This window comes from Prorops nasuta, unplaced genomic scaffold, assembly GCF_024137725.1.
Source record: "Prorops nasuta isolate Cenicafe-Biocafe unplaced genomic scaffold, Cenicafe_Pnas_1.2 PNAS00034, whole genome shotgun sequence".
Lineage (NCBI taxonomy): Eukaryota > Metazoa > Arthropoda > Insecta > Hymenoptera > Bethylidae > Prorops > Prorops nasuta.
In genome coordinates this window covers 1,059,527-1,072,122 of record NW_027116831.1, presented here as the reverse complement: position 1 = coordinate 1,072,122, position 12,596 = coordinate 1,059,527, and the positions used below count along the sequence as shown (strand labels likewise).

The window sequence follows — 12,596 nt, the reverse complement described above, 5'->3', positions numbered from 1 at the left end:
TGGCAACGAGGCAGAGGGCAAGGAGTAATGAAAAGAAATGGCGATAATAGTAGAGGCATAGGAGGAAAATATAGCAGAGGCAGGGGTTTCTATCGGGGACGTGGCCGTGGCCGTGGCAGAGATCAAAAAATTACATATATCAAGCATGCTGTTATTTATAATTGATTGTACTACATGAATAGATGAGTTCTTTAAATAATCCCAAACAAATTTTAAGTATTAACCTATATCTTTTTTCTTAACAAATTCATGGACAGATAATAATGGTATGTATATGAAACAGATGTCGCACGAAGTATCTTAAATGATTGAATAAAACAAATTAGGTTATAAAACCAAAAGATTTCATAAAAAACTTATCAAGATATCATCATGTATACGCAAGTAAAGTGGTAATACAAAAGCAATAAAGAGGGAATGTGTAGCAATGCATATGTATACTAATAGCGTTATCTATCGGTAACATTTCTCATTTTTGGGAGTAGATTTTCCAAAAATGAGAAATGTTACCGATAGATAACGCTATTAGTATACATATGCATTGCTACACATTCCCTCTTTATTGCTTTTGTATTAGCACTTTACTTGCGTATACATGATGATATCTTGATAAGTTTTTTATGAAATCTTTTGGTTTTATAACCTAATTTGTTTTATTCAATCATTTAAGATACTTCGTGCGACATCTGTTTCATATACATACCATTATTATCTGTCCATGAATTTGTTAAGAAAAAAGATATAGGTTAATACTTAAAATTTGTTTGGGATTATTTAAAGAACTCATTTATTCATGTAGTACAATCAATTATAAATAACAGCATGCTTGATATATGTAATTTTTTTATCTCTGCCACGACCACGGCCACGTCCCCGATAGAAACCCCTGCCTCTGCTATATTTTCCTCCTATGTCTTGTGACGCTACTGGCTATCCTTGGGGATAGTATAGAAGGGGAGGGAGGAGTGATCCCTCACCGATCGCGTTCGCGTCCCAATAGGCGACTTCCTACTAGACCCGGGCGCCTTCGATGTACTTCTGATAATACCCGAATATTTATTTATGCAGAGGGGGTTCTAACCCTCGTACGCGACTATCGGGGATGGGGTGCTAATACAATGAATCGCTAATTTCGGTTAAACTCTCTTTATTACAATATCACTAATCAATACAATATCCGGTTCGCGTTACACGGTATTGGGGAGTTGCGTTAGGTCCTACGTGTGGACGCGGCCTAAGTGGTGCGAACGCGGCTGGAGTCCCGATGACGTACTAGCTAGCCTCGCGCTCGAGCCACTAGTTGGCGTTCGCGGCGGCCCCACCGAGTCGCGCGGTACTCGCGCGCCACCGGCGGATCCCTAGGCTAACTACTCCTCGACGCTACAACCATAGGGCTGAAAACAAAATAACATATATATATATATACAGGGAGGTTCTCTAACGGCGGCATATAGGAGATTCGTGTTATTTGACTATATACTCGGAAATCCAGAATCGGAGAGTGCTGATTGGACAGTTGGACGTAGTGCCAATCTAAAATCAGTTATTACCAACAAGATAATAAAAAAATCGAAAGCAATATGTGTCATTATCGGTGTTTTTGACGTTTACATGCTATTCGTAAACAGAAAGAGGAGAAAATGTTAGAAATGAAAAAGATAATGACATACAGTTTAATAAAATAATAAAAAGCTCCAATAAGTGATGAAAATAATAAAATGGTGAGAGTTAGCAAAGGATGAGGAAGAATTGAATACATTTATTAGGTTTGGTTATGAATTAAATTCATAAAATACTACATAACCCTACAGTCGAAAGTTCTTAACATTTTATGTTAGAGAAATAGTATATTGCAACAGCATTTACTCAACAAGGTATGCTTCTTAAAAATTCATATATTGTTGTATTCGCATAGAATTGCTTCTCTTCATTTTATTGAATGAATATCACTTATTTATTTTAGAAAGTATTATAAAAATGCAATACCAATTTATGCATGGATAAAACCCGTAGAGATTAAATTATACATAGCAAACAATTAAAAAGTTGACGGCAGGATATTTCTAAACATAAATTAAATGAATTACAATGACAAAGGTAAATATGGTTAAAAAATTGATTATTGTGTGTTTATTAGTATCAATGCAAAATTGAGGTAAAAGAAATATTCAATATTATGGTATATTTACAGGTTGATATGAGATCACATTCTGAAGATGTATTCCTCTGACATTGAAAGGTACGCTAACTGCAGATTAAGGGATTACTAGCAGGAAAGTTTTCTTTTCTACGATCATTGTCACCAAATGATTGCCATAATATTGCCTAGTAAGCAGCCAAAATCTACTATGTATTTTTTTAAATTAAAAGTAAGATTATTCATTGATGCTTTTGCAGCTTTGATGATGCTTGATAATGTGGAGCCACCATAAATTCCAATAGGCTACGGAAGAAATATAACATTTTCCTCATCGCTAGATATGCACACATTTGTTGGATTTATATCTTCATTGATAGCGAAGATTAAGAAATTGGTGAAAACAATTTAAGCAAAGATTTAAAAGAGCAAAAGTTTTTCATCCTTTTGTTAATTCAAGGTAACAACATGAAATTATTGATTAAATATATCTCCCTAATCAATTAATACAATTAATTACAATTTTTTGTAGAAACACATGAGCAACAAAGAAGTGTTATTATACAAATATATTTCCTGTTCATTGTAATCAACTGGATTTGCAAAGGACCTGTTAATACACTCTTTTCAATGCAAATTATAAAGCATTTTAACTACCAGCTTCTTGTGCATTAACCATTCAAAGACTCTGATACGAATGTATTTACGTCGTGAATATTGCTTGTATCATACAATCAAATAATGTACAAATTATAAATGTAATTAAATTTAAAACTGATTTGTGACTTAAAGCCTCTACATTTTAATATTTTTTAAAAGAAGAACTCAATGCGTTAATTAAGAAAGATAAAACATATATTCCCCATTAAAAATTGTTTTATTAAACATATACATAATTATTTGGCTTATAAAAACATTAACGAACAATAAAATAATTATAAATATTGCTCAAATAAACCCCCAGCAACTGCAGAACAATATTCGAGTCTTTTTTGAAAGCCCTGCAATGTGTTCTGCAGTTGCAGAGGTGTTACACTTTCGCATGCAGTTATAATATTGCCCTTTAACTCATCGAGAGTCTCAATTCGTATCCCATCGTATACGATATTTTTTAAATAACCCCATATTCCGAAGTCGAGTGGTGAGAGATCAGGGGACCTTGGCGGCCATTCTATGGGACCGTATTTTCCTATCCACCTCCCGGTGAATTTATTATTTAAATAATTAGTGGTAACTTTAGCAGTATGGGGTGGAGCTCCATCCTGTTGAAAAATCACTTCTCTCTGTCAATGAAAGAAAATTCACAATAGCTGTATTACATGTTTTAAAAATGTACTTGTGTGAATATTTTCTAATTAAACTCACACTATCAGCAACCCTCTGCATTCTTGGTTCAACCTCGTCTCTCAAAAGTTGTAGATATTTTTCCGCAGTTAGATTACCCTCAATAAAGATCGGACCTATTAAATGGTTTCCTAATACCCCCAGCCAAACATTCAATTTTCGCTGATATTGGATATGCGATTCTATAACTATATGTGGGTTCTTCTTTGCCCAAATTCGAGTATTTTGCCTATTCGGAGAATCAACTAGGATAAAAGTAGATTCGTCCGAAAATAATATGTTTTGTAAAATTTCGGGATTATCTTCTAATTTCTGTAACATTGATTTGCAGAAATCCATTCTTTTTAAATAGTCCGGGCTTAAAAGTTGTTGGCAGCTCTTTACTTTATACGCTCGAAAATTAATTTTTTTCAGCGTTCTTCGTACAGACGATTTCGACACTCCAACTTCTCTGGAAATATTTCTAGCAGATACTCCTAAATTATTTTCCGCACAATCTATGATAGCTTGTTCAGTTCTTGCCGGTAATGCTCTCTGAGGTCTTTTCTGCTTAATGTGTCCAGAGTCCAAACATCCAATTTCTTCAAATTTTTTTATGAGACGGAATACACTGCTGGATGTGAGTGATGACATATCGTTATATTCTTCGGCAAATAATTGTACCATTCTTTTAATCGAATGGCCACCATAATACCATTTAATTATTTGTATTTTTTGTTTTATATTCATTTCTAATTATTCTGCAAATTTTATATAATAATTTACTCAAATAATAACAGAGAGACTAAATTATTGTAGCATAAAGATTAACAAAACTTGATAGTTGGTATTGTAAAAAACAAATGCTACACGAAAACAAAAATTGTTGCATTATACAACTTCTTTTGACAATATCCTTTGATAAAACATAATTAATTTCCTTCAGGAACGATTAGAAATTTATAATAAAAAGAGATTAAACGTGTGAGGTGAGTATTGAGTTCTTTATGCTACAATAATTTAGTCTCTCTGTTATTATTTGAGTTAATTATTACATAAAATTTGCAGAATAATTAGAAATGAATATAAAACAAAAAATACAAATAATTAAATGGTATTATGGTGGCCATTCGATTAAAAGAATCGTACAATTATTTGCCGAAGAATATAACGATATGTCATCACCCACATCCAGCAGTGTATTCCGTCTCATAAAAAAATTTGAAGAAATTGGATGTTTGGACTCTGGACACATTAAGCAGAAAAGACCTCAGAGAGCATTACCGGCAAGAACTGAACAAGCTATCATAGATTGTGCGGAAAATAATTTAGGAGTATCTGCTAGAAATATTTCCAGAGAAGTTGGAGTGTCGAAATCGTCTGTACGAAGAACGCTGAAAAAAATTAATTTTCGAGCGTATAAAGTAAAGAGCTGCCAACAACTTTTGAGCCCGGACTATTTAAAAAGAATGGATTTCTGCAAATCAATGTTACAGAAATTAGAAGATAATCCCGAAATTTTACAAAACATATTATTTTCGGACGAATCTACTTTTATCCTAGTTGATTCTCCGAATAGGCAAAATACTCGAATTTGGGCAAAGAAGAACCCACATATAGTTATAGAATCGCATATCCAATATCAGCGAAAATTGAATGTTTGGCTGGGGGTATTAGGAAACCATTTAATAGGTCCGATCTTTATTGAGGGTAATCTAACTGCGGAAAAATATCTACAACTTTTGAGAGACGAGGTTGAACCAAGAATGCAGAGGGTTGCTGATAGTGTGAGTTTAATTAGAAAATATTCACACAAGTACATTTTTAAAACATGTAATACAGCTATTGTGAATTTTCTTTCATTGACAGAGAGAAGTGATTTTTCAACAGGATGGAGCTCCACCCCATACTGCTAAAGTTACCACTAATTATTTAAATAATAAATTCACCGGGAGGTGGATAGGAAAATACGGTCCCATAGAATGGCCGCCAAGGTCCCCTGATCTCTCACCACTCGACTTCGGAATATGGGGTTATTTAAAAAATATCGTATACGATGGGATACGAATTGAGACTCTCGATGAGTTAAAGGGCAATATTATAACTGCATGCGAAAGTGTAACACCTCTGCAACTGCAGAACACATTGCAGGGCTTTCAAAAAAGACTCGAATATTGTTCTGCAGTTGCTGGGGGTTTATTTGAGCAATATTTATAATTATTTTATTGTTCGTTAATGTTTTTATAAGCCAAATAATTATGTATATGTTTAATAAAACAATTTTTAATGGGGAATATATGTTTTATCTTTCTTAATTAACGCATTGAGTTCTTCTTTTAAAAAATATTAAAATGTAGAGGCTTTAAGTCACAAATCAGTTTTAAATTTAATTACATTTATAATTTGTACATTATTTGATTGTATGATACAAGCAATATTCACGACGTAAATACATTCGTATCAGAGTCTTTGAATGGTTAATGCACAAGAAGCTGGTAGTTAAAATGCTTTATAATTTGCATTGAAAAGAGTGTATTAACAGGTCCTTTGCAAATCCAGTTGATTACAATGAACAGGAAATATATTTGTATAATAACACTTCTTTGTTGCTCATGTGTTTCTACAAAAAATTGTAATTAATTGTATTAATTGATTAGGGAGATATATTTAATCAATAATTTCATGTTGTTACCTTGAATTAACAAAAGGATGAAAAACTTTTGCTCTTTTAAATCTTTGCTTAAATTGTTTTCACCAATTTCTTAATCTTCGCTATCAATGAAGATATAAATCCAACAAATGTGTGCATATCTAGCGATGAGGAAAATGTTATATTTCTTCCGTAGCCTATTGGAATTTATGGTGGCTCCACATTATCAAGCATCATCAAAGCTGCAAAAGCATCAATGAATAATCTTACTTTTAATTTAAAAAAATACATAGTAGATTTTGGCTGCTTACTAGGCAATATTATGGCAATCATTTGGTGACAATGATCGTAGAAAAGAAAACTTTCCTGCTAGTAATCCCTTAATCTGCAGTTAGCGTACCTTTCAATGTCAGAGGAATACATCTTCAGAATGTGATCTCATATCAACCTGTAAATATACCATAATATTGAATATTTCTTTTACCTCAATTTTGCATTGATACTAATAAACACACAATAATCAATTTTTTAACCATATTTACCTTTGTCATTGTAATTCATTTAATTTATGTTTAGAAATATCCTGCCGTCAACTTTTTAATTGTTTGCTATGTATAATTTAATCTCTACGGGTTTTATCCATGCATAAATTGGTATTGCATTTTTATAATACTTTCTAAAATAAATAAGTGATATTCATTCAATAAAATGAAGAGAAGCAATTCTATGCGAATACAACAATATATGAATTTTTAAGAAGCATACCTTGTTGAGTAAATGCTGTTGCAATATACTATTTCTCTAACATAAAATGTTAAGAACTTTCGACTGTAGGGTTATGTAGTATTTTATGAATTTAATTCATAACCAAACCTAATAAATGTATTCAATTCTTCCTCATCCTTTGCTAACTCTCACCATTTTATTATTTTCATCACTTATTGGAGCTTTTTATTATTTTATTAAACTGTATGTCATTATCTTTTTCATTTCTAACATTTTCTCCTCTTTCTGTTTACGAATAGCATGTAAACGTCAAAAACACCGATAATGACACATATTGCTTTCGATTTTTTTATTATCTTGTTGGTAATAATTGATTTTAGATTGGCACTACGTCCAACTGACCAATCAGCACTCTCCGATTCTGGATTTCCGAGTGTATAGTCAAATAACACGAATCTCCTATATGCCGCCGTTAGAGAACCTCCCTGTATATATTGGAAAAAATGAAACTAATAAAAAATAGAAGAGCGTAAACATAATTATAAATAAAAATTAAAAAATTTAACACCCAAAAGCTTCGTGTGTTATACGGGGGCTCCGTCCACGTACCCCCGTAGGGGGATTCGGCCCCTGGTCAACCCCTATCGTACTTCCTATTCCTTTCATAGCCTTTTGTTCATTTATTCTTTCAATTAAATTATTATTAATTATTTTACATAATTTGTTAGGCCAACTTATTTTCATACACTGGTAATAAAAAATATCGTGTATTACTCGGCCCGGATATTGCCGATTGCACACGTATGATAGAATCACTCGCTTCGCTCGTGCTGCCAACATCACATTCGTTTACAATCGTCAACTTTCTGCCCTTATAACACAATGTACTATTACTGAGGTAATTTCAAACCCACCCATCCACTCCATTAAAAATAACAAAAATTTACTTTTACATAATTACGACAAACAATCTGAGCTTTATCGAACATACCATTTCAAATGCTTGCCCTTTTCCCATAAAAAATCTAAAAGAGATAAAAAATAATTGGATCTCTGGATCGAATAATATTTTCCCAACCTACAGTATAAACTGAAAGTGCCATTATTTATAAGGGCATGTGGAATGAAGTTCATGACATATTTAAATAGATTAAAGCAGTGCATTTTCTGTATTTTAAATGGGATGGACGGGTTGTCTGAACCACATTGTGTCTATTGTTATATTACTTCAGCATTTAGTTCAATATTTCCTATTTTAAGAAATATTCTTAAATATACTTAACAATCACGTTCGTCGTATTCATATCATTCGTGTGCAATTTATGACATGACATAAGCGAAAATTAATAATTTCTAATAAACATTAAAGCAACAGTAAAAACACATTGTGTTAACACTAGATTCACTGACGTTGATTATACCTATTTTTACCAAAGTGAGATAATTTGAATAATACACGAAAATTGAAACTTTATACATAGAAATTAGTTCTACTTTAAATGAAATGAAAGATTTATTATTAAAAAATTTAATAAAAACATTTTTAACATATAAATTATGATTTTGAAATAACTTTGAATGAGTCAAATTGGTTCAGTCCGTAAATCTAGTGTTAATATTAACGGGATCCCTCACGCATGCTTTACCGACAGTACAAGTCAATAAACAATTCGTTTAATAAAAGCCAAATGCGAAGCAAATTGCAAAAACGGGCTTCTTTATGACAAGGTGCCAATTCTAACGAGTCAATCGAGCTTAAAAAAACTCAAATCGGACGAAGAATAACGCTGTACCACTGTCCCGCGTTCTTGAAGTGGAAATAACCAAAAGTAACCTCTCTTCAAGAACGCGGCACAATGGTACAGCGTTATTTTTCAACTAATTTGAGTGTTTTTAAGTTCGTTTGATTCGTTAGGACTAGCACATTGTCCAACAAACGCCCGATTGTTCAATTTGCTTTGCATTTAAATTTTATTAAACTAATTGTTTATTGACTTGAACTGTCGATAAAGTAGGCGTGAGGGATCCCGTTAAACGTCTGAATTTGCCGTTTTTGGAATTTAAAGGTTTAGGCTCAACACCGAGAAATCGATTCTACTGCTTTCAGTTAAACTGCCTATGTTTTGTTAATGAAAAACGCATAAAAAATAAATTGTTTTCTGAAAAAAGGCAAAGGAAGCATTTAGAACAGAAAAAATGTTTGCTTTAGTGCAGTGGTGTAAAAGCAAAGAGATCAGTGTCATTCCTGAAGAAAATATAAGTGACTTTGCTGAGGAAGGAAAAATCTTAAAGGTTAAATATAAATATCAATTTTATAATGCCAAACTGATTAAGATAAGCGGTACGTACTATAATTAATTACTATTCATTGATATATATATATTATACGTTAAGTTTTTAATAGTAACAATAATTTTACAGATGATAAAGAATATTTAGAGAAGTTAATAGTAACAATTGACGGAAAAATTATAAATGAAAGAAAAAGGAAGATAAAAGATAAAAAAATTGCAGACAAGATTTCATTTAAAAAATATCGGAGAAATGTAGAAGCAAAGCAATTGGGTCAAGAGATGCCATCAATATTTGACAATGGTATGTATTACAGAGTAACTACAAAGAAATACGTACAGAAACATTGGAAAATATGGACTCGGGGCCAAAAATATCCAAACATTATTACTTCTTAATTTATGGCATCTCGATCAGAAGTCATCATAGACTTGAACCTCCGAGAAGTCATGGAAACGAGTTATGGGGTTTGAAAGCCGAGGGAATACAGAGACTCCGTTTGTAAACCTACTGTTACTACTCGTAGTGTCATTTTATCTTTGTAAATCGCCTAGTATAGCAAACACAAAGGTAAAATGATTCTGCGAATACTGCTAGATGATTTCCGAACGCAGTTTTTGTGTATTCTCCATCAAATTCCATACCCGTTTTTGCTCTTTTCTCATGACTTTCTGGAGGTTCGAGCTTTTAAAAACAGAATTAAAACTTATTATTTTGTACAGCAAATGCAACGAATGTATATAAGCCAAACGAACTTAATCTTCTTATTGATACAGATGATAATGATAAGCATGAATCAAACGAATTAAATGAAGGGAATAATGAAAAACAGGAATCAAATGAACCAAATGAATTGAATGAGGATGATAGTGAACAGGAGTTCAATTGTAACGATGACTTAGGTTAGTCCTTGTAAAATTTTGTATTTAACCCCTAGCGAACGAATACCTCCATATAAAGTTTATATTAGTAAACCTGCATATTTTTAAATATTAATATTTTATACTTTCTGTATAGATTTTGAGCTACGAGAGAATAACGCCATTATTAAAGACAATTCTAAAAAGCAGAAGCACGAACAAGTTCCATTGGACTTAAAAGAAACAGTAAAAATGCTTTTACAAGTAATAGATTCAGAAGTGCTAATAAAATCAAATAGGCTTAAAGAGGTACATATTTTCAAAAATGATTAAATTAACGACCATTTAATAATATATAATTTTAGGCTATACAAAAAACAGAAAGTCGATTAAATATGGTAACGAACCAAGACCAAAATACGCTGGTATAAAAATTTGTATAACATCTCTCTCTCTCTCTCTCTCTCTCTCTCTCTCTCTCTCTCTCTCTCACGCACGCACGCACGCACGCACGCACACGCACACACATATAATTCATATTAACTATTTAATTCAATAAAAATAATATGAATTCTACTTTTTTATTCAAATTTTCAGATAGAGCTAAAACCAAATTCAGACGTTTATGTTGATCATGCTGAATTATATTATTTAAAACGTTGGAAAAAACGGCCAAACGAATATGTTCGAAAAATATTGAAATTATTGATACCGGTTGGAGAATTAAAAGAAATGAGTGCACTTGGGAAAAGAAGTCGACCAGGAGTCCCAAAAAAGATTTTCGAAGCTGTTTTTTGTAAGATGTTTTTCTTGTAATTATATCATTATTATATTTAATTGTGTTCTTTAAATTTCAACACTAAGGTGGGAATCCATAGCTATAGATTAAACATTAGCTCAAATTTAAAACCGATGAAATCTATATTCTATGCTACATATATTATAGATTTCAAAATGACCTTAAGCTTAATAATTGACTATAAATTCCGGCCTAAATTATAATAATAAATAAAATAGTTTTTTATACGAATCGTAATAAAACTGTATTTTCATTCACATTAGGGTACGTGAACCAGCAAGCGTCGGTCAAACTTGATATGGGAGAATATACTCGAGTGATTAATTTATTATGCTCGACACTGCGGCATCCTAATCAATGTAATAGAAACTGTAGACAATTGAGTACTGAAAATATAGAGAATTCAAATTAAATTCTTGAAACGTTATTGATTCCACACTTTTATTGGGTATCTCATTTTACTTGGTGCATAGGAGCAAAATCGCAATCCAGGAGAAATATAAGATCCGAGCCTAGACGAACTCAAGAAATATATCACATGAATTATAATTAGGATGTTGAATGCAATTTATTCAGTACGTATAATCCATCATTATAGCCCTGGTAGTTCGGCTAAATTCTGCGCTGCTCCACGAGAGAACAGATGACCAGATCAGAGAAGCGAATTTATGTGAAGATGCCTTTAAGTCCAGCAATACCGAAGGCAAACTTATATTAGAATCGTAGATGAAAGTGTTGTTAAAAGTGGATCGTGTGTGGCCAAAAAAAAAATTGTACGTTTCAATAATAAAAATATAAATCATAACTTCAGGGGCTAATTACGATATTTAATTAAATTATCTAACAAGTTATTATTTCTATATAAATCAAAAAGTCAAAATATTATTCAAAGCGCATAAAATTTTATTACATTTGTAAATTTATAAAAAATTAAACAATATACATATATATATATATATATATATTGAATAAAAGTATTATATGTTAAAACTTTTGAATATTGAATAAAAATTACTGTAAGCATATTATAAGTAAATAGATTATTCATTACATCTTCCTGCAAGCATGCTCTACATGTCACATAGTTAACAGACATTATTTTTCCTTTTGCGAAACAATGGGGAGTGAAATTCTAGGGACCACCCAATGTTCCTCCTATGAGCTTTCCCAGGGCTCTCTAAAACTGACCCGATACCTTCTGACCATATTTTACCCTCTCAACCAGCCTCTAGTTATTTTTTTCGTGACTTTTCCTCCCTCAAGCAGATCAGACAAATCATTCAACCTCTAGCTATTTTTTTCTCAAGACTTTTCTCACAAGCAGACCAGACAAATGACTCCACGTGCTAAACAGAGTCACAGCGTGAAGTAAGATTGTCAAAAAGCCATTGATGCGCTCGTAAATTTTAAGCTGCACTCAGGATGTATCCTTAAGATGCTAGTATTCCCAACCCAAGTAATAATGAACGTATATTTCACGACTGGTTTCTAAATAATGAAAAGTTTATATTTTAAACTGTCATTACTTTATCTGAGAAACGTGACTATCTGCAGCATCTAGTACGTGTTATGACACGTTTGAATTAAATATATTTGTTTTAGATGGCAATTATTTGATCTGAAGAACGTGTATCTCACGACTTGCTTTTAAACAATGAAAAGTTTATATTCTAGACTGATGTCACTTTATATAAGGAACGTGTATATAATTAAATGGATTTATTTATTTTAATTAACAACTACTTGATCTAAAGAATACATGTATCAACAGGTTTAAAATAATGAATTCTCTTTGAAATCTACAATCAT

At 32.0% G+C, this 12,596-nt stretch overlaps 2 long non-coding RNA genes across 2 annotated transcripts; one reads left to right on the top strand and one right to left on the bottom strand.

The window, feature by feature from the left end:
- Window positions 1-1,570: 1,570 nt before the first annotated feature.
- On the top strand, window positions 1,571-2,915 carry LOC136783622 (uncharacterized). Its single transcript, XR_010824296.1, has 5 exons — window positions 1,571-1,874; window positions 1,964-2,097; window positions 2,192-2,328; window positions 2,398-2,597; window positions 2,670-2,915. It is a non-coding gene; the product is annotated as an uncharacterized lncRNA (long non-coding RNA).
- Window positions 2,916-5,834: 2,919 nt separating this feature from the next.
- On the bottom strand, window positions 5,835-7,145 carry LOC136783626 (uncharacterized). Its single transcript, XR_010824297.1, has 5 exons — window positions 6,876-7,145; window positions 6,653-6,786; window positions 6,422-6,558; window positions 6,153-6,352; window positions 5,835-6,080 (listed from the first exon to the last, which is right to left on the bottom strand). It is a non-coding gene; the product is annotated as an uncharacterized lncRNA (long non-coding RNA).
- Between the last annotated feature and the right edge of the window lie 5,451 nt (window positions 7,146-12,596).